At 38.4% G+C, this 21590-nt stretch overlaps 1 pseudogene; it reads right to left on the bottom strand.

Moving 5' to 3' along the window:
- Positions 1 to 927: 927 nt before the first annotated feature.
- Positions 928 to 21256, bottom strand: LOC118838876 (annotated as a pseudogene).
- Between the last annotated feature and the right edge of the window lie 334 nt (positions 21257 to 21590).

The raw sequence follows: 21590 nt of genomic DNA, 5'->3' as shown, positions 1-21590 counted from the left end.
CTTTCTTCTTTATGCAATGATTATCAATTTGCCAAAAATAGTTTAAAAGTCAGGTAGAGACTGGAGAAAAACAGACTTGTGAAACACTTTATTTCTCTTAAAGAGGTGAAAATAAATAAATGGTTCTCTTAACATGTAAGATCTTTAAATTCTTAAAAAAGCGGTTTCTTCAAAGCACATGCCATCTTAAAAAAAAATCTCAGCAGTGCATATATGCACTCAAACAAAAACATGCTGCTCCATTGTATTTTGAAAAAAAACTTTGCACAAAAAATTCAAGACTTTTTGCAAAACTGTTTCTCTTGTGTCATTCCAGGACTCAAACCACAAATAAATGCTCACTGCAATTCTATTGCTTCTCATTTCCGTAGGAAACACAGAGCAGAAGATGTCTCTGACCACAACTGTCTCTTGATGGTTAGAGTGACAGCTTCTCTCTGCTTTACTTAAAATTTTAAGTAAAACTTTTAAACCTGTTTCAGTAAAGTACAAACAGAATCCAGTAAAACATGAGGATCCAGTGGAGGGGAAAAAAAAAATTTAATTTCTACCATGTGCCACATACTTTTAAAAAGGGTTAGACAAAAAAAAATCAGATTTTATAAATTCACCCTTTTTAAAAGTTACTTTTATTTCTGAAAGCAGCTCTTAATGCAGATCAAAAAAGTTCCTGAGTAACTGCAGTAAACAGTGTCTTTTACATATATATGTATTTACACACACACACACTTGGGGGGGGGGCGGGCAGCTAGTTGGTGGGCTAGATAGAGTGCCAGCCCTGAAGTCAGGAGAACCTGAGTTCAAATGTAGTCTCAGACACTTGACAATTGTGACCTTGGGTAAGTCATTTAACCTCAATTGCCTTGCCCACCCAAAATAATGCCCAGAGCATCCCAGGGACCAAAGCCTCCAATGCCCAGGGCTCTTTCATGTCCTTTTCAGCAGCCACCAGGACTGCCATGTGTGGAGTTTATTGCAAGCCATCCACAGCATCTCTTCTATGTGACTTAACAAATTTGTGCTCAAATACTGTCTCTGAATTTTTTCTTGGAATGGGCAGAGCTTGGTAGCTTGGAATCCAAATTACTCTTCATCCTCATTACCTTTTCTTCTGGGAATGGTGTGTTAACTGGAAAAAAAGGACCAGAAATGCCTCAGCAGCTCCCCCACAGCCACATACAAATGTTTTGAGTTCTGACTGTCATGTGGCACCATCCAGTTTATGGCTTGCTGTGATCCTCTCTGTATAAGTGATCCTTTTGGGGATAGGGCTGTGATGGTACTACTAGCAGCACCACTTGAAAGAACCTGTTGCTCAATACTCTGAAATGAATAGATAACAGCCTGACTTGTTGCATATTGAAGGGACTGAATTAGAGTTGGGCCATGATAATACCTATCTGACTTCCTCAGGCTTAATGCAATTGTTTTTATGCTATTGTTTTCCCCCAAGGCTTCATATTCAATGGATTCCTGTAACTTCACTCTTTTGACTGGTGGCTGAAAGAAGTCTGAAACCCCAGAGAGCTCATCTGTGCTGCTGTTTTCATTGTTCTGGTCATTTTGTGCTTCATTTTTCCTGAGACTGGCTGCCAGGACCATAGCACTATGGTTAAATCTCTTAACGATAATGGTATAGCTATTCTCTTTTATGGATTTTGAAGAGTTGGAAGTAGAAACCCCATAGCCCTCATCTAATGATTTATCCTCCAAAGATGTCAAATCTAGTAGTGAGTTTTTCACTCCTAGTGATACCATTGATTTTAAACCCTTTTCATCCATTCTGGCACATTCCGCAAAGAGATCTTTCGACCCTGTGTTAAGCCGATCTCTATGAAAATAATGGGATTGAAAACATCGTATCCAGAACTCATTTTCTGTTATGTTGTGTGTGAGGTAGTGAGAGGATAAAGTGTGAAGACTTCACAGGGTATATATATATATATGTATGTATATATATATATATATATATATATATACATATATATATATATACATATATATATATGTATTATTAATGTTTAAGAATCAATATTTAGAGAAAAGGGAAATGGGATAAATTTGAGTCTGTGGGAATCTGATTATTTAGTCTTTATGAATGTCTTTCTTCCCCTTCTTCTTTAGATTTGTAGATGTCACCTTAGCTGTGAATGGAATACAAGATTGTGAAAGCTTCCCTATGAATAACTCAGGCAAGGTGATACTCAAATAGTACAAATTTAGTTAGGATGTGGACCTCACTAGGCCTAAGTTTTGTTTTCCTGTAAATCATGTGATTTTGGGGAAATCAGGTGATATTCCCCTCTCCCCCTCCCCTAGCCTACTTACAAACCACCATCTTAACATTAAAGTTTCCCTATAAGGTAATTCTGTAGTTTCTGTGCTGGTATTGGGTAAAACTTATTCCTGGTTAGATTGTGAGGCCACCTGTCCCCGCAAATGGGGACAGAGATCTAGCTTCTGGGGTGGAATTTCTTAGAATTGTTTGTACAAGGATATATATCCCCTTGCTTGACTTCTCCCCCTTGCCTCTCTTCACTACTATCTCTGCCCTGGTAGTGGGAGATGCCCAATTCTCGGAGACTTGATCAAATAAAGCTTCTGTTTTGTTTCTACCTTGAGAAAGCCAAGACACCTCTGTTTTTTTTATATGAGTCAGTGGTCTGTTGACCCACACATGATGTGTGAAACATTTTCTGCATATTTCGTTTTTACTGCTGGGTAGGTCCTAAATACGGATTCAATGACATCAGCAGTTAAGTTATATCTTTGGCCATTACAGCCATCGGGGGCGGACATCAGCAGGAAAGGCTGCAGAAATGCCCACATCGAGCTTGTGGTTGGGTGCTACAGGCACACCGAAGTATTCCCGTTTAAAAGACTGGCCCAGGATTCCTCAGCGCTCAGCACCTGACTGCAACCAGGACCCTATAAATCAGAAACAAAATGGGATCTTCTTGCGGCACTGTTTTTCTCTTCCAGTTCTTTATTGGCTTTCCTCTTGAATTTGGGTAGCAACTGCTGAAGAAAGTCTTTCACAGCATCTCGCTCCTTCCCAGCTGTGCTTTCACTGGAAAAACAGAAGTCGATTGTGTCTCCTGCATGTGGGACCAGCTGAAGCTGGATTTTAGCTTTTCCTTCTGGATTGATTTTCTGGCATTTAACGGCCACATACATGGGGCTGATTGTAAACCTGTCTTTGCTTTCAGGTGCCCAAGCTATCCTTTCTGCTCTGAGGTACAGGGCCCCATTCTGCTGCTTCTTCTGACGAACCCTCTATACAATCAACAAAACTTCTGATGAAGTTGTCCCGCTGGCTTGAAGGTGAGTGTTGGAGCCCCTGCCAGGGAGGTATGGCCAGCTGCTGCTGCCGCTGCCTCCGAGGCCTCCTGGGAGCACATGAGCACGTGAATGGAAGCAACACGGCGGAGCCCGGAGGCCACATGACAGGGGAACAAGGCCGCCATGACACTTTCCGTTCCCGGCCCTCGCACTTTCCCGCTCTCCTTCACTGGCATCTGTCTCCGACTGCAGACAATAGTGAGACCCACGGCTGCCGGTGCGGCCCCAGACGACCCCAATCCAGGACGCCCCTCAGGCCTCAGCCTGGCCCCGCCCCGGCGGCTTCCGGCCATTGGGGAACTTCAGCGTGGCCTCGGGAGGGGGAGGGAGAGGGCTGCCGGAAGTCCTTTAGCCAAAGCTGGATTCCCGTCTGTCAAGTAAACAACCGAGAGGCCTCTTCATCAAGTACAGTTTGGCCTGGGTGGCTTTGCAGTTCTCTTCCGGCTCGTAACTGAGGTTCCATGTGACCGCTCATCTGTTCAATGAATCAAGCACCATTAACCCTAATGATTAATTATTAATTCTGTGCGAGGCACTGTGCTAGGTTCCGGGGATACACAAGGACAAGAGGGAAAACAGTCCCTGCTAAAAGTGACTCAATCTTGTACATTTATTCCATTCTCTGTACATCTTAGTTGTCTGTCTTTTCTCTTTATTCTGGCTATAAAGGCCTTTTAAATTTATAATTTTAATTGTGTGTCTTTTTAATCTTCTCTAACCCACTGTTTAGCTATGAATTCCTGTTTTATCCAGTTGTAAAGGACATAGCTTATTCTCTAATCTTAATGCGGTGATCTCATATTTTTATAATGTAACCATCAAAAATTTTTGTTTTATATGGTAAAAGATGCTGATCTAAACCGATTTTTATTCAAATAGCTTTTTGGTTTTCCTGATAGTTTTTCTTACATAAGGAATCCTGCTTCCAATAAGTTGTGATTTGGAATTTATACAATCCTAAAATGCTCCATATATTTCTTCTAGATTTTATTTATTTGGTCAGTTTTGCTGATCTATTATTTTTTAGCCACTGCAAGATAGTTTTGATATTTGCTGATTTACAGTGTAATTAGAGATCTGGTAATGCTTGACTCTCTTCATTCCTGAGATAACAGGTCCACCAAAGAGAATACAATATTTTATTGTACTTATTGTTTGTTGGCTACAGAAAAAGCATTTGATTCCATAGGAAAAATTGCCTTCTCTTCCAACAAAAATAAGACATTGAACTTGGAGTCAGGAAGACCTGTATTCCAATTTTGTCTCAGATACTTACTAACTATGTGATCCTGGCAAGTCACCCTTCTGTGTCTTAATTTCCCCAACTGTAAAATGAAGATCTTGAACTCAATGGCCTCTGAGATTTTTTCCAGCTTTAAATCTATGATGCACTTGATCCAATAAGCACTTATTAACATTTACTATGTGACAGGCACACCAAAATTATACAATATTCTTTGATTATAATGGAGAGAAATCTTGTTTGACAATCCTATGATTATTAATATCAAGTAATACATAAAACAGGGAGACATGCTTGACTAAGGTGTTCCCCATAATAATGGAAGTGAGCCAGCACACAATGCAAACTTAAAAGAGTTTTTTTTTTGTTTTTTTTTTTACAAATGATGAAGTGCTGTTTGCAGATGACATGCTGATTTGCATTGAGCTACAAAATATTGCAGAACTTCCTGGAAAAGATATGTAGCTAAAAGAATTTAACCTAACCACCTTAAATGTAGATGAAGAATGTTTACCATTCAGACTCATTTAACAGTCTTATTTAAGACTTTTTTTAATCAACATATAATATAGTTAGCCAGATACTGCAAATGGGCAATGAGGTGGGCCCATAGTTAAATAGAAAGAGAATAGGCTGGATTGTTTGGGGGAGCTTACGAAGCTCCATTAAGGATTCCAAGTTTTTCCTTAAAACAAAAGTCCCATTTTCTTAAGACCGGTATTCTGTAGGTGTTGTTGTATGGCACTAAGTCATGGAAAGCTACAATATCCAGCAAGTTAAAAATGAGCATCACTCAAAGGGTGTGACAAGTATGAACAGGCTTCAACTCATTGCAAACAAGAAACCATGATGAACTAGAATAATGTAATTAAAACACGTGATGGAAAAATATTGGCTGGTTACATGGCATCAGAGGATGATGAAACAATGAGAAGCCACATGCTGTTATCTTTGTGATGTCAAGAGAAAGTAAAGAAATAGGATAACATATTGGGTGGAATCTCTGTGGCTTCGTTCATCAATGATTGCAATATTTTATGCTTCAGTAGACCATTTTGCAAATGGACGTACCCCCGGTTGTAACATCCAATGGCCTGGTTTAGTTGGGTGGGTCCTCAGCTAAGTCTATCATAGGGCCAACATTTTTTCTATATTGGTAAGATTTCCCATTCTGTGGGCAGTGTCCTTTTGGGCAATATAGAGAAATGTGATCTGTATGGTTGCATAGGTTGTTTAGAATTGAACTAATTGAACCAAGGAGTAAATCATCCAAAGATTATTTAGGATATTGTGACAGGAATTAACTAATTTCCTAAAATCCAAATCCCCTATGTCCATGATATCTCCATGATCTGCAGTCTAGTAACTGTTAAAAAGTGGAAATAAACTTAGTCTGGCATGATTTGCTCCTAATGAACCTATGCTATTACCTAGTGATTACCTCTTTTCAGTGCTCGTAATCTCTTTTGTTAATAATCCATCTGAGAATTGACTCAGAAATCCTTTCCTGGTAAATAGTAGGTGCTTGATAATTGCTTATTGGAGCATTCTTCATCTTTTTGAAAATTGAGTTGTTTCTCCATGCCCAGTTCTAGCTTCATGATTCCTCCTTTAGAGATCACCAACATCAGTTCAACAATCTTATCTCAAAGTTATTTCTGTTCTCTAGGATGTCGTTCTTCTGCACAAAATGAACTTGTGAGCAGGTAGGTATTATCATACTATATCAGATATCCTATTTTCAGATTCCCTGTTGAACATCTCCCCTCCTCCAAGTTTGAAGACATTTCTCAGTGGTAGAGAATGATGAAGCAAGATACAATTTAGGTAGTTTTTCTGTTTCCATTTTCTTACCAATCATCCCAAGCAAGAGGTCTATCCTTATGTTAGCCTCTATTTTGTGTAGTGGACAGAGTGCTGACTTCTAAGATTGGAAGACCTGTGGTCATTTTCTGTCTCTAACACATTCTGGGTAAATCACTTGACCTCTCAGTGTTCTGGGCAACCCTGTGAGATCATAAATTACAGAAAAGGTGCTAACCTTCACTGGTGAAGGATTTTCTTCACCTCAGAGTTCCCCCTAACACTGAAATTACAGGTCCTATTATTTATTGGGTATAAATACCACTTAATAGTGAGATCCAGCGAAGTCCCTAAAGATAACCATTCTCCACAGGTATTTATGAAGAAACCAAAATTTAAAAAATATCATGAAATTAGCAGTCAAAAAATGGACATTTCAGTATATGGAGAACAAAAAGGTAGATTTTGTATGAAATTGAATTGTTACAGGTAGCTTTTTAAGAGTGCAGAGGATATTAAATTTAACTTGGTAGTTACAAAAGTACTCCATTTGTGTCCCCTTTTGCACTTTGTTTTCTTCTTCGTACTTTTAAGATGTTTTATTGATGAGAAGCAACAAATTTAGAAGAAGAGATAGATTCTGAGGGTAGAGCTTTTCTAATAGCACCAGTCTGTTTTAACATAGAGGAGATGCAATATACTGGCCCTTTGGGGAGCATATTTCTGCCAATGCAAGGGAGCTGACAGGAAAAATACAATCTAGGAAGTAGGTTTTCTTCCTTTTTTGTTTCCTATTGGAAATTTTTCTCAACTGTGAAAAAGACTTGTTACTTCTTTCCGAGTCAGAAAGTTCTTGAAGTACCTCTAGGGATGATTCATTCTTTTGTGACTTCAGTTGTGTTGGAGGAGAGTTGCAGTTCTTACAGAGAAGGATGGGGTGGTGGTGATAAATTATTGTAGAGAGGACTACTATACCCTTTTATGAACAGAAAAAAGGTCACTTTTCCAATAGATTGCCAAGTAAAGCCCTTTGAACATGGCTGTGGTTAAGAAAGCCAAGAGAATGCTACTAACTGCTGGTGTGACCATAGGTGAGTCTGTTAAACAGTTGGAACTACATGTTCCTTATCTGTGTAGCACACCCTTCTGAGCTATGCCCCCATATACTTAAGGGTTGGGTCTTAATAGGGTGGCTGTTGGGCCTAGGTTCAAGGATATCTTGTGGGTTGGGCTCTGAGTACAGTAAGTAGCCTGGTAGCCCCCACTAGTATGCTTTTCCTTAACAAACAGCCAAAAGACCCAATTAACTCTTAGCAGAGGCTTTTACTAAGATGGCATAGCCAAAATAGCTGCAAAAAAATCTATACATCCTTCCATAAACTAGGGGGATACTTTACCACAACTACACAGAAGAGGTAGTTCAAGGAGTACAGTGCTAGTGAAGCACATCTGTCAGATACAAGTGTGGCAAAGTCCATTCATAACTCCTGGGACTGACGGATCTAGCATTCCCTTCTTTTTTCAGAGTCCTCAAATAGCTCTCCTTGAGTACAGCAGCTCTGCTGGGTGGTTGCCCATCTGGGTCCATGGGGTCTGCTTAACTCCTAATTGCAGGACATCTCTTGAATCCATAGCCAGCTATCTTCTCAGCTACTTTCTGGGGTCCTCAAATCTATTTGCTGTATCAAATGACTGCCTTTCTTTATTCATGTCTGTTTGGAGTGTGTGTCTCTGCTCTGTTAGTTGTGCCTCAAATTTTCTCAAATCTGTTAACTCTAAAACTATTGTTTGGGGTGTCTTCCTTTTGGCAAGTGCCACTAGACATCATGGCCAATGGGGCTGGGGATGAAAGAGGTGAGAAAAATCCTTTCCTTTCTTCCACTACCTCTATATGTTCTCTTCTGAAAAATCTCTGTACTCCCTTAAATTAACAAACAGACCACTTTTATGGGTTACTCTGGGACATGCCCATTTTCTGTCCACCAGTGGAATTGTTTGTTCCTTCTGAATAACTCAGAGAAAAGTGTTTACCACATAAAGGGATGAAGGCATGAATACATTTTTACAGTTAGTTTAACACCTTGTTAACACTTCTTGAATGCATTCTGGTTTTTCTGGGTTGACAATTCCCCTACTTCTCTATAATGAGGAGGTTAGACTAGAGGGTCCTTAAGGTCCTTTCCAGGCATAAATTCTATTATACTATAAATCTAAGATATCATGGATATAAATGCATATTGATCAGTGAGATTTTCAGGGAGAGAAAGAAAGAGGCACAAGAAGCATGAAAAAAGGGAAAGTGATTCTGGATTTGAAGAATTAGGAGAAAGAATGAAATGAAAAAAATCAATATCAAAGTTTGAATAAAAAAGGGAAGAGGGAAATCCATACAAAGTATAATAATAACAGTTTTTATATTTTAAGTAGAGAAAATTCTACTGTTTCAGCATTTTGCATCTTCGATTAAATGGTATGCTTAAAAACAAGCATTTTTGTTTTTCCTAGTCTTTTGTTGAAGAAACAGTCTCATTACTTTCATTCTCACTGGCTGTCAGAGATGGCACAGGTTCAGATAGACTAAGTTGAGGTAATGAACCAGGAAGGGTAAATGGAAAACTTTCTACACTCTCGGGAACAAGTCATCAGTTTCATATCGTTTCTGAGTGCTGTATTCTCTTAAAAAGAAGCTCACCTTTTTAACTTGGTTTTTATTCAAGGAAACTTAAGCTGCACACTGGGGACTCATTCATCAACATCTATAAAACACTCATGCCCCAAATAGCTGTTAAGAAGTTAGTGTTCGATAAACCCACACAAATCACCAGCATTTCTATACATTACCAACAAAACCGAATAGAAAGAATTAGAAAAAGAAATTCTGCTTAAAATAACTGCAAACATTATAAAATACTTGAGAGTCTACCTGCCAAGACAAACTCAGAGACTATATGAACACAATTACAAAACACTTTTCATGCAAATAAAGACAGATCTAAACTATAGGAGAACTGTTCATTGTTCATGGGTGGACTGAGCCAATATAATAAAAATGACAGTTCTACCTGGAATCATTTATATATTCAGTACCATACCAATCAAAGTACCAAAGAATTATTTTATAGAACTAGAAAAAATAACAATTCATTTGAAAGAACAAAAGGTAAAGAATGTGAAGGGAATCAATTTTTAAAAAAATGTTAAGGAAGGCAGCCTAGCAGTTCCAGATTGTACACTATATTATAAAGCAGTTATCAAAAACAATCTAGTACTGGCTAAGAAATAGAGTCCTGGATCAGTGGAATACATTAGGTACAAAATTGTTGTGGTTCACTAGTGTCCAACTCTTCTTATCCCTATTTGGGATTTCTTGGTAAAGATACTGGAGCTATTTGCCATTCCCTTTTCTACCTCATTTTACAGATGAGGAAACTGAGGCAAACATAGTTAAGTGACTTGCCCAGGATCACACAGCTAGTAAGTGTCTGAGGCCAGATTTAAACTCAGGTCTTCCTGACTCCAGGTCTGGCACTCTATCTACTGTGCCTCCTAGCTGCCCCAAGTACAAAATCCATAGTAGTAAATGACTATAGTTATATAGTATTTGATAAACACAAAAATCTAAGATTTGGGGGTAATAACTCACCATTTGACAAAAACTGCTGGGAAAGCTGGAGAGCAGTTTGGCAGAAACTAGGTATAGACCAACATCTCACAGTGTGTACATGATAAGGTCAAATTGGACACATAATTTGGAAGTACAGGGTGATTTTATAAGCAAATTAGGGGACCGTGGGAAATTTTGCCCTTCATATCTATAGCAAGGTCGGAGATTATTATCAAGCAAGATATAGAGATGATCACAGAAAGTAAAATGGATAATTTTGATTACATGAAATTAAGGTTTTGCACAAATAAATGCAGCTAAAATTAGAAGGAAAGCAGGAAATGGGAGGAAGATGTTTACGTAAGTTTCCCCAATAAAGGCCTCATTTCTTAGATAGATATGGAACTGAACCAAACTTATAAAAATACAAGCCATTTTCCAATTGACAAATGGTTAAAGGATATGAACGGGCAGTTTTTAGAAGAAGAAATTAAAGCTATTAATGGTCATATGAAAAAATTTCCTAAATCACTTGATTAGAAGAATGCAAATTAAATCAGTGCTGAGGTACTACCTCACATGTATCAGATTGGCTAATGTGACAGAAAAGGAAAATGACAAATAGTAGAGGGTAGATAAAAAAATAGGGACATTAATGCACTGTTGGTGGGATTGTGAACCGATTCTGTAGAACAATTTGGAACTATGCCCAAAGAGTTGGAAAACCGTACATACCCTTTAACTCAGCAATACCACTACTAGTTCTGTTTCCCAAAGAGATCAAAGAAAAGGGAAAAGGACATATATATACAAAACTATAGCAGTTTTTTCTTTACGGTGGCAAAAAATTGGAAAATGAGGGAATATTCATCAATTGGAGAATGACTAAGCAAGTTGTGGTATATTATTGTGATGGAATACTATTGGACTGTAAGAAATGATAAGCAGAATGGTATCAGAAAAACCTGGGAAGACTTGTATGAACTTTTGCAAAGTGAAGTGAGCAGAACCAGGACAATATTGTACTCAATAACAACAATATTGTAGCAATGATCAACAGTGAAAGACTTAGCTGCTCTGATCAATAAAAAGAGGCAAGACAATGATCCAGTGATCCAAAGGACTCATGATGAAAAATGCATCCGCCTCCAGAGAAAAATCTTATGAACTCTGAGCACAGAGTGAAGCATACTTTTTTTTTTACTTTGTTTCTTGATCTTTTATTTTTTTGGCAACATGGCTAATGTGGAGATGTATTTTGCATGGCTTTACATGTAGGATTCATATTACATTGCTTTTTCAATTACTGGGGCCTCCCCTATGTGGAACAGAGGGAGAGAATTCGGAAATCAAAATAAAAAAAAATGAATGTTAAGAACTTAGTGTTCAGTACCAGAAATACCTATTAGAGGAACTGCTTGAATTTCACCTTAGTCACTTGGCTATTTTCTCTTGATTCTTTTTGATAGTCTAGAGTGATTATTGGTCTAGTAACTCCAATCCTGGGCCCAAGTTTCCTTGATTTGTGAGTGAGTACAAACTGATTTAGCCCACTCAGTCTAGTCTTTATATCCCATCCCACCAAGTACCTGGCCCCATTTTGCCATATGCCATGCTAATATTTACAGACTGCTACCTACCCTTTCTATCTCTTGTTCTGGGATAACTAATCAGATCAATACTTCCCTTTCTGTCCTCTGGCTCAATTCACTGTCCCTTCAGTCATCAGACTGGAAGTTTGTATATGGGCTGTCTCCTATTAGATTGTAACCTCTTTGAGGGCAGGGGACATCTTACTTTTGTGTGTGAATTTCTACCATTTAGCTTAGGACTTGACATGTGGTAAGGGTTTAATATTGTTTTTTTTTCTTTCATTCAAGATGGATCACAGAGAGCCTTTTTTTCTAAACTCTGTAGATTTTATATAGTAGTGGTTTTGTTTAGCTTGAGCATTTTTCTGGTGTTGGTTCAGAATGGCCCTGCCACATCTTCCATTCGTCCATCAAACAAGCATTTACTTATTCAGCACTGCTACTGTACTTGTCCAAACAAGGGAGAAGCAATTCCATCCACTGCTGCAGGAATGATTGTGACAGGAGCCAGCTGGAGGCCTTGCCCTCGGGCAGAATGCACAAAGGAGGCTTTGGAAGACTTTTATTACTTGAACTTGTTCTTAACACTCAGGCCCTGGGTGATTAAAATAGCAATCTGTCATCAAAAAAGCATTGATTAATGGTGGATGGCTCTGTAACTAGTGCTGTCTAGAGAATGTTATGTGAGCCTAATCTGTCCCCTCTCGAACAAGGGTGCCAACCTGGCTGAGGGTAAGAGCTAGGAGAATAATGGGCTTTAGAGCTCTCTAAGTCATACAGGCAGGTAGGTGGTACACGTGGATAGAGTGCCCGGCTGGGAGTCAGGAAGACTCCTCTCCTTGAGTTCAAATCTGGCCTCTGACACTTACTAGGTATGTGATCCTGGGCAAGTTACTAATACCCTGTTGCCTCAGTTTCCTCATCTGTAAAGAGAGATGAAGAAGGAAATGGCAAACCACTCCAGTATCTTTGTCAAGAAAACCTTAAATGGGATCATGAATAGTTGGACACGACTGAAAAATAACCGAACAACAAGGACATATGAAGCACTTTATATGACCTCATTTTATCCTGAAAACAACCTTGTAAATTAGGTAGTATAAACACTATTATCTTCTTGGCAGAAGAGAAAACAAAGGGGCCAATGGGTTAGATGACTTAACCCAAATAGCTACTAACTGAGAATCAGTATTCAAATCTAGGCCTTCTGACTCCAAAACCAATTTTCTTTTCCCTTCTTTCTACCGCTTTTCAGAATTCACCCTGAGCATTGACAAAGGCCAGCAATATTTTCCTTACATATAATTACTAGTTAATTTACTGTACTTTAACCTATATCAGATTGCTTACTGTCTCAGGGATAGGGCAGAGAAGGGAGGGAGGGAGGGATATAATTTGGAACTCAAAACTTAAAAGAAATATTAAAATTGTTTTTACATGTAATTAGGAGAAAATAAAATATTATTTAAAATTTACTATACTTAATAGGGTATGAGAGTTTCTAAAAAAATCTTTGTCCATTTTTATGTGAAATCTCAACTCTCTTATCTTCTATCTAAATCCCAACAGAGATTTCATTAAAGTCTATGAAAAGATTTGTTGGGAATGCTGTTGGTGAGAATGTCCTAGTGTTCTTCTGCGTTATAACTTTAGACTTTTCAAAAGACTGAATATTTTTTAATCACAGCATTCATACTCTTTGTACCTCTGCAATGAAGGAAGGGAGATATATTTTTTGACTAGTTTCTGGGTTATATCTTGGTCACTATAATTAGTGTTCAGTTTTATTATATTTGCTATTTACATTGTTGCAACTATCATGTATATTATTTTCCTGTTTCTAACTCCACTATGCATCAATTCATGTAAATTATACAGTTTTTTTAAATTCTTCATAATTGTTGTTTGTTGTGGCATGTTTGTTTAGATATTCTCCAATCATTGGGCATTTATTTTGCTTCCAGTTTTTTACTACACAGAATGCTGCTATAAATATTTTGGGGTATATGAGACCTTTCTTTCTAGCTCTGACCTCCTGGGCTATGTGCCTAGCAATGGGAGTACAGGGTCAAAAGAATGGAAATTTTAGTTACTTTTTAAGAGCATAATTCCAAATTTCTTTCTAGAATGGTTAGACTAATTTCTGGTTCTACCAATAGGAAAAATACTTTTTACAAAGAGGAATTGGCAATATGCCACTTTGGAGAAAGGGTGGTAAGAAAGGACAAAAGTTTGAACTAGAGCTATAGTGGCTTTCATACTAAAAGAAGCAATATGATTTGGCAGCTGACTGGATGTGGGGAGTAAAGGATTATTCTGAGAGCTGCCTGTGGGATGTTGAGAGATGAATGCATTACCCTTGCAATCCTTGCATGCAAGCCTTGTGGGGAAAGATGGGTAGCTAGTTGACAGCCCAGTATACGCTAGTTGGAGCGTTACACAGATCTGAACTGAGGAGGTGAGGTTAGAGGTAGACAAGCAGATTTTTGTGGTATAAGCCTATAATATTTATATAGCCTCTCATGAATTTCTTTCAATATCCCTTGATAGTCAAGATTTTTTTTTATATTTAACAGATAGGGAGGGGTATAGTTTATAGGTTTTTAAAGAGGAAAAGATGCAAAGAAAAGAAAATTTTCTCTTTTAATTTGTGACTACACTTGAGCCTGGCTCTGTATATTTACAAGAGCAATAAGCAAATGGTAAGGAGCATTGGGAGTCCCCTGTAGCCTAGCCAATAATGCAGCCATGCCAAGATGCTTGTAGGGTAAGATCAGAGAACTTTACTAGTGTAGAACCATGAGTGAGGAAAAGCTATAGGGGAAGACCATACATCTTGAGCCCTCAAAGGCAAGATAGGAGTGGGGAACCTGTGGTCTTGAGGCCACATGTGGCCCTCTAGGTCCTCAAATGTGGCCCTTTGACTGAATCCAAACTTTACAGAACCAGAGGCCCAAATGTGGCCTTGAGGTCACAGGTTGCCCACCCCTGGGCCACGACATTGACCATCCAGGAGGCTTATTCCTGTTAGAATATTCTTGGCACACAGATATATGGATTCCGTGAGGACCAACCCTGACATACTGCGCTTTTCTCAGCAACCTAAGGGGCAAGAACAACTCCAGGGGACTCACGATGGAGAATGCTATCTTCATCGAGACAAAGAAATGCGAAGTTTGAATACAGACTGAGGCACACTACATGCTCGCCTTTTCTGCTTCTCTTTTGTTTTTGTTTTTGGGTTTTTTTTTTTTTTTGGTTCTGTTTCTTCTTTCTCATGATTCATTCCATTGGTCAAAATTCTTCTCCACCACTTGACTAGTGCATAAATTAATTCAATGCGAAGTTATACATGACAGTTATATGATACTTCATGCCGTCTTGGGGAGGGAGGGGGGAGGGAGGGGAGAAAAACTGGAACTCAAAACTATGTAGAACCGTGTGTGGTAAACTAAAAATAAATAAAGAAATTTATTAAAAAAAAAGAATATTCTTGGCCGAAAAGCTGTTATTATTTCCTCTGAGAAAAGTTTGAATCCAAATGCATGACCAGTGTTCTTTAAATTCCTGGATATTCCTTGTTACCTACAGACAACAGAGAGGTTTAAATCTAAGCATCCAAACTGCATCTCTAAATTCCTAGTTTAAGCTGTAGCTGAGTAAAAGGCTAGGTGGAACATTGGTGCCAAACTCACATGGTAGATATTTTCATTGTAATAGGTGTTCCAGTTTTCTTCAGCAAAAGTACAAAGTAAGAAGTGAAATCATGTACCGCTAGATCGTGGCACAGCAGAGAGAATGCTGGGCCTGGAGTCAGGAAGACTGCTTCTTGACTTCAAATCTGGCTTCAGACACTTACTAGCTGTGTGACCCTGGGCAAGTCATTTAACCCTGTTTGCCTCAGTTCTTCATCTGGAAAATGAGCGGGAGAGGGAAATGGCAAACCACTCCAGTATCTTTGCTAAGAAAACCCCAAATGGGGTCACAAAGAGTCGAACATGACTGAATGACAATAACAATAACAGAGTGATTCATCATAAAAGAAAAAGCATTAAGATGCAAAATAAACATTCTATACCCGAAAAAGTATCTGCGGTATGAATAACTCAATTTTTTCTGGGGCTCAGGCTCCATCTTTCCTCCCCTTCCCTCCAAAACAGACAAACTATCTAAGAAACATAACTGACCAAAATGGTGATGATCACCAAAAGCCAAGGTAGAATATCTTGCTGAGGGACCTGGCTTTGAATCAATAAAGATTATGAAACCAAAAAAAGCTAGACTACTTCCACCTTTTGTTTGGAGGTGGTGAGCCTTAGAGTCAAAATGGAGAGGCTTCTACCCATTCTCAGCTCATGATAGTTGCCCTAGCTGAGAGTATTGTAGTACTCAAGCTAGATAAAGCAAAGTGTCACCCAGACAAGCTGCTGGCTGATGGTGACAAAAGACTACAGCTGCCTGTCAAAGAACAAACCCACAGAGGCCAGAGGGTTGACTTATCCAGCAAGGTACCATGCCGTGAGAAGAGTCTAGCAGCAAAGTGTCCTGTCCGCCTGTCTGACAGTATTTCAGTGGCTGAACAATCTTTCTAGGTGAGCCTTAAAGCATCTGAGCTTTGTGAAGAGACAGCATAATAGCCAAACGACTTACATGACTTGTCCAGCTGAGAAACTACACCACGTGAGGAATAAGTCCATCACTGCTGCCACTGATCAGAGACACCGATGAACAATGGAGTAACTTGCACATCCCAGGTACCATGTAGCAAACTTCAAGAGGAGCCTCTAGAGGAAGGACGTTGAGGCCCTGCTATTCTGGAGTAGTGAATTGTATTGTCTTCATGTGCTTTCTATACTTTTTCCTCACTACCATTGTTCTTTAAGCTTGTGTCCACTCTTCCCTTCAATCCCCCAGAGACTCTGTGTGTATTGGCGTTAGAGTATTCCACTAATTTGGGGAAAAATTCTTTGTAACTATGGTTCTTGATGTTCCATTTGAAAATGCCTTTGCTAAAGAACTAAAAGTCCACTGGCTGATTTTTTAAAAAAATCATTGTTATTTTATTCTGGTTTTTAGATTAAAAAAATGTTTTCAATTCAAGGAACAAAACATGCATTTCTATAACACAATACAATAAAAAAGATGTTTGTACGTGAAACTGCAAATCTATCATGTACAACTTGGTATTTCCTCCAAATATACATCAAAATTATCATGTAAACTTTTTCCCTTTTTTTCTTTCCTACCCCCTATCCTAGAGATGGCTAACTTTAGATATACACAGCTATGTGCGTGTATATATATGTGTGTGTATGTGTGTATATATATATATATATACACACACACATATATATACATATATATGCACACACATACACACATATACGTGTATACACATATATGTATGTATGTATATGTACATATTTAGAATTATTTCATATGTCCATTTATTCTACTGGCTGATTGTTAAGGGGAAACATATTAGTTGGGGCTTTGTAAGACGTAGTGCTACGATGGTTATCTCCAGAGTTACCCCTAGTACCATAAGAATAGTAGTAGCCACTCCTTTGGGAACCTAACTTGCCAGGGAAAGTTGGGGAGTGGTGTTACATTTTTCTTTTTGTTCTTTTTTGTTTTATGGTTGAGTAAAGAACTGTATCTAGTTAAGACATGCTTGGGTGAATAACTCCATTATACCATACTTACAACTGAAATCTACTGAAATGCAGCCGAGAAGGGAAGAGCGTGGAATTGTCCTGGTGTATGGCAGGGTATCATGAAGCGTGAGTGTCTGAGTGGGAAAAACTCAAATAACCCACATGCCTAGAACTTCTGACCACAAAACAGGTGGCTCCAGGGAACAGAAGTAGCAGTTTAAAGAACCAGAGAATTGAAAGTTTCCCCCAGCATACCTTCTGGTGTTAGATGGAGTGTATAACCGCTAAGAGTGAGTAAATTACTACCAACCATGTCCTTATTCCAGAGAGGGTCGGATACCTGGACAGCAGCATCCCCTGCTGGTTTAATTACACAGTTTCCTCTACCATTATCCTCTTTGAAATGACAACAGTATCAGAGATTTCTCTAAGCAGGAAATTCTATGTCTATCAGTGCAGATAAAGGGAAAAATAAAGATAAATTTATGTTTGCTTCTAGATGAGTTTAAGGTCAGTATTAGGCTAATTAGTTTCACTTTTCTAGCCTATCTTCCTTTCACTTTTGTTTTTGCTTCTTAATATAAAGTACCGTCCCTTTGAGGTATTGCCTTTTTCTTATGGAGCAATTTAGTGCTAAAAGGGACAGAAAAGGTGCTTTTTGCATAATGGAAAAAAGTTATGTCAACTGTTAAAGGGTATTAGACCATCTCTGTAACAGAGGAACATTTTGATATACCTATATCTATGGGTCCATATATATAGGTTTAGACACACACACACACACACACATATATATATGTGTGTGTGTGTGTGTGTGTATATATATATATATATATATATATATATATATATATATGAATATAGATATCTGCTATAGCATATGTGACATCTATTTTGGTGTTATTTCTAAAAGATGTTGTAGGTCTTTGTAGAACTGATCAACTTTGGCCTCTCTGGCATCAGTAGTTGGAACAGAGTTGTATTACTGTGATGTTAAATGGTTTGCCTTGTATTCAAACACATATCATTCTTTAGTAGCATTTTGTGAGTACATTTACTAGTGCTAGTACTAGTACATCACTAGTACTAGCACATTTTGTGAGCATTTTGAGAGTGTTGAAAGCTTGTGGTTCCCTAGTCTGTCCCTGATAACCTGGAATAGTGCAACACTCAGTATCTCAAGAAAGCAACAGCAGGATCAATGCATACCTTCCATCCAGAAGTGCATAGGGCACAGCCCTAACATTAAATCTGAAGTTAGGAAGTAGGCTGGAATAATGGACAAATAAAAAAAAGAGTCCCACTATAATGAACTATTATTGGGCAGGAAGGCTCAATATACAAATACAGAAGAAGAGAATGAACCCAAAATACCTACAAGCAATGCCTCAGAGAAAAGCATGGCTTGGGCACAAACTCGACTAGAATTCCTGGAAGAGATGAAGCAAGAGCTAAAAAAAAAGTTTAAAAAGTTTTTTATAAAGGAAATAAGAGAGTCTGAGGAAAACTTGGAAAAGAAATGAGAGCTATGGAAGAAAGAATTGGAAAGGGAATCAATAGTTTGGCACAAGAGGTACAAGCAACAGATTCCCTAACATTAGAATGGACCAAGTAAAGTCCAATGACTTCATAATGTAACAAGAAATATTAAAACAAAATCAAAAGGTGGAAAAAACAGAACAACATATAAGATATCTCATAGGAAAACATCCCAATTGAACTGGAAAAACAGACTGAGGAGAAAAAATTAAGAATCATTGGACTATCTGAATACCATGATAAAAAAGTGCCTAGGTATAATTTTTTCAAGAAATCTTAAAAGAAATTTGCCCAGATCTCTTAGTACCAGAGGGCACATAATGGTCCCCCTCTGAAAGGTTTAAATTCCAGAATGAAAACTCCTAGGAACATCATCGTAAAAATTTAGAGGTTCCAGGTCAAAGAAAAATCCTGCAAGAAGCCAGAAAGAAATAATTTAAGTACTGAGGAACCATAGTCAGGATTGCACACAATTTAGCAGCCACCACTATAAAGGAGTAGAGTACTTGGAATATGACATTCCAGAGGGCAAAGGATATGGGTTTAGAGCCAATAATAAATCATCCAGCAAAACTGAGTATAATGCTATGGGAGAAAAATTGGATCTTTAATCAAATAGAGGACTTCCAAGCACTCCTGATTAAAAGACCAGAACTGCAGAGAAACTTTGAAGTTTTGTATAGGAATGATGAAAAACATAAAAAGGTAACCATGAATGCAGGATGATAAGGGACTAAACAAAGATAAACTGCTTACATTCCAACATAGGAAGATGATACATTGGCCTCTCTGAACCCTATTATCATCAGGGTTCAGAATAGGAGTTCAATTAGACAAGGACTGGAAATGATTCTGTTATGTTTTGATGAACTTGAAAGAATAAAAAGAGGAAGGGGGAGGGGTGAGGGAAAAGAAGATTAGAGAAAATTATATTACATAAATAGGGTGCACAAATAGACATCTATACGAAAAAGGAGAAGGGGGGTTGTGGAGAGAGACTGACATTTGAACTTCACTCTCATCTGAACTGATCAAAAGATGGAAGAACACACACACACTCACACTCAACAGGGAAAGAGGAGAAAGGGGAAGAGAAATTACATGGTAGACTAAGGGAGGGATTAGTCTTAAGTAAAACAAACACTAAAGACGTACAAATATATTTGTAGCTCCTTTTGAGGGAGCAAAGAATGGAGATCTAAAGGAATAACCATAAATTGGGGAATAATGAGTAAGTTGTGGTATATAAATGTGGTAGAATACTATTGTGCTGAATTATCAGGCTAATGACCAAGCAGGTTTTCAGAGAAGGAATGATGAAATGTGCTACCTACCTCCTGATAGAGAAGTGAAGAACTCAGAAGGCAGAATGAGAAAAATGTAAATAAATATGGTAGAAGATTGTTATAAACATGAGAACAGATAAGGTTGCACAATTTTGGTGGGTAATAAATGGCATAAAATTATGCTTTCAGTCTTTTCATTCATGTCTGACTCTTCTTGACTCCATTTGAGGTTTTCTTGGCAACGATACTGGAGTGGTTGGCCATTTCCTTCTCCTGCTCATTTTACAGATGAGGAAACTGAGGCAAAGAGAGTTAAATGACTTGCTCAGGGTCACACAGCTAGTATCTGAGGCTGGATTTGAACTCAGGAAGGTAAGATATTTTGACTCCAGGCCCAGCGCTCTATCCACTGCACCACCTAATTGCCAACACAATAATACTTTAAGTCTATTAAGTGCTTTATCTATATTCTTTCATTTGAGTTTTCTAACAATTCTGTGAGGTACATACTGCAAGTATCCCCATCTTGCAGATGAGGAAATTGAGGCTCAGAGATTAAAAGACTTGTTCATATTCAAATAGCTAGTCCTATCTCCCTGACATGAAGTTCAGCACTCTATTCACTTATCTCGCTTCTCAGTATAAGGGGACAAAAGATAGAGCTCAGATGGGCTCCAGAGTCCAGAAGAAACTTTATGAATCATATGTTTCAACATTCTCATTTCATAGATGTGGAAACTGAGGCATAAAGGGAAATAACTTGTTAAAAGTCACATAGATATTGCATGATAAGTTACCCTACCCTCAGTTGTGAATCTGGCTGAAAATTTTGGATTGAATTTGCCTGAGATAGCATGTGAAGATTCAGCTTCTGTATCCAAGAAACTGGCCAGGGAGCTAGGGAACTAGTTCCTGCTTTTTAGTTGACCTGATTCTTTCCACTTCTACTTAAATTTTTTGGAAAACATCTTAGACATTGGCTCTCTCTCCCTTTTTAAGTACATGTTTTAAAGACACATTTCTCTCATATATGCTTAGATTTATAATCCTTTTTCTACTGCTCATAAGGATAAGGAGACTTACCTGGGATTATATTTCTCAGCTATAGCACTCTTCTGTAAGTTCAAATTCTTCCCATCCTTCTGCCTCTGGAGAGGCAGGCTTTCCTCAAGATTTTTAGTGTTTACCATTGCTGAGAAAAAAACCTTAAAGCTAGCTAGCTGTCTCAGAGGTGAGATCACCACCACTAGAGAAAACCATTAGGCATTCTTGTCAGAATTCCCAGTCTGAGACTCAAAAAGAAAGGGCCTGGAGTCAGGAAGACTCACCTTCCTGAATTCAAATCTAGCCTCAGACGCTTACTAGCTGTGTAACCCTGGGCAAATCACTGTTTGCTTCAGTTTCCTCATCTGTAAAATGAGCTGGAGAAGAAAATGCAACCTGAATTGCCCCCTCCTTGCCCCCAACCATCTATCATGAAGATGCAGCCATGTCTTTGACATGAGCGGTGAGTTCTTCTTCTGG

The sequence above is a fragment of the Trichosurus vulpecula genome, chromosome 1 (assembly GCF_011100635.1).
Source record: "Trichosurus vulpecula isolate mTriVul1 chromosome 1, mTriVul1.pri, whole genome shotgun sequence".
NCBI lineage: Eukaryota > Metazoa > Chordata > Mammalia > Diprotodontia > Phalangeridae > Trichosurus > Trichosurus vulpecula.
The sequence above is the reverse complement of the archived record's forward strand: the minus strand, read 5'-3'. Positions and strand labels throughout refer to the sequence as shown.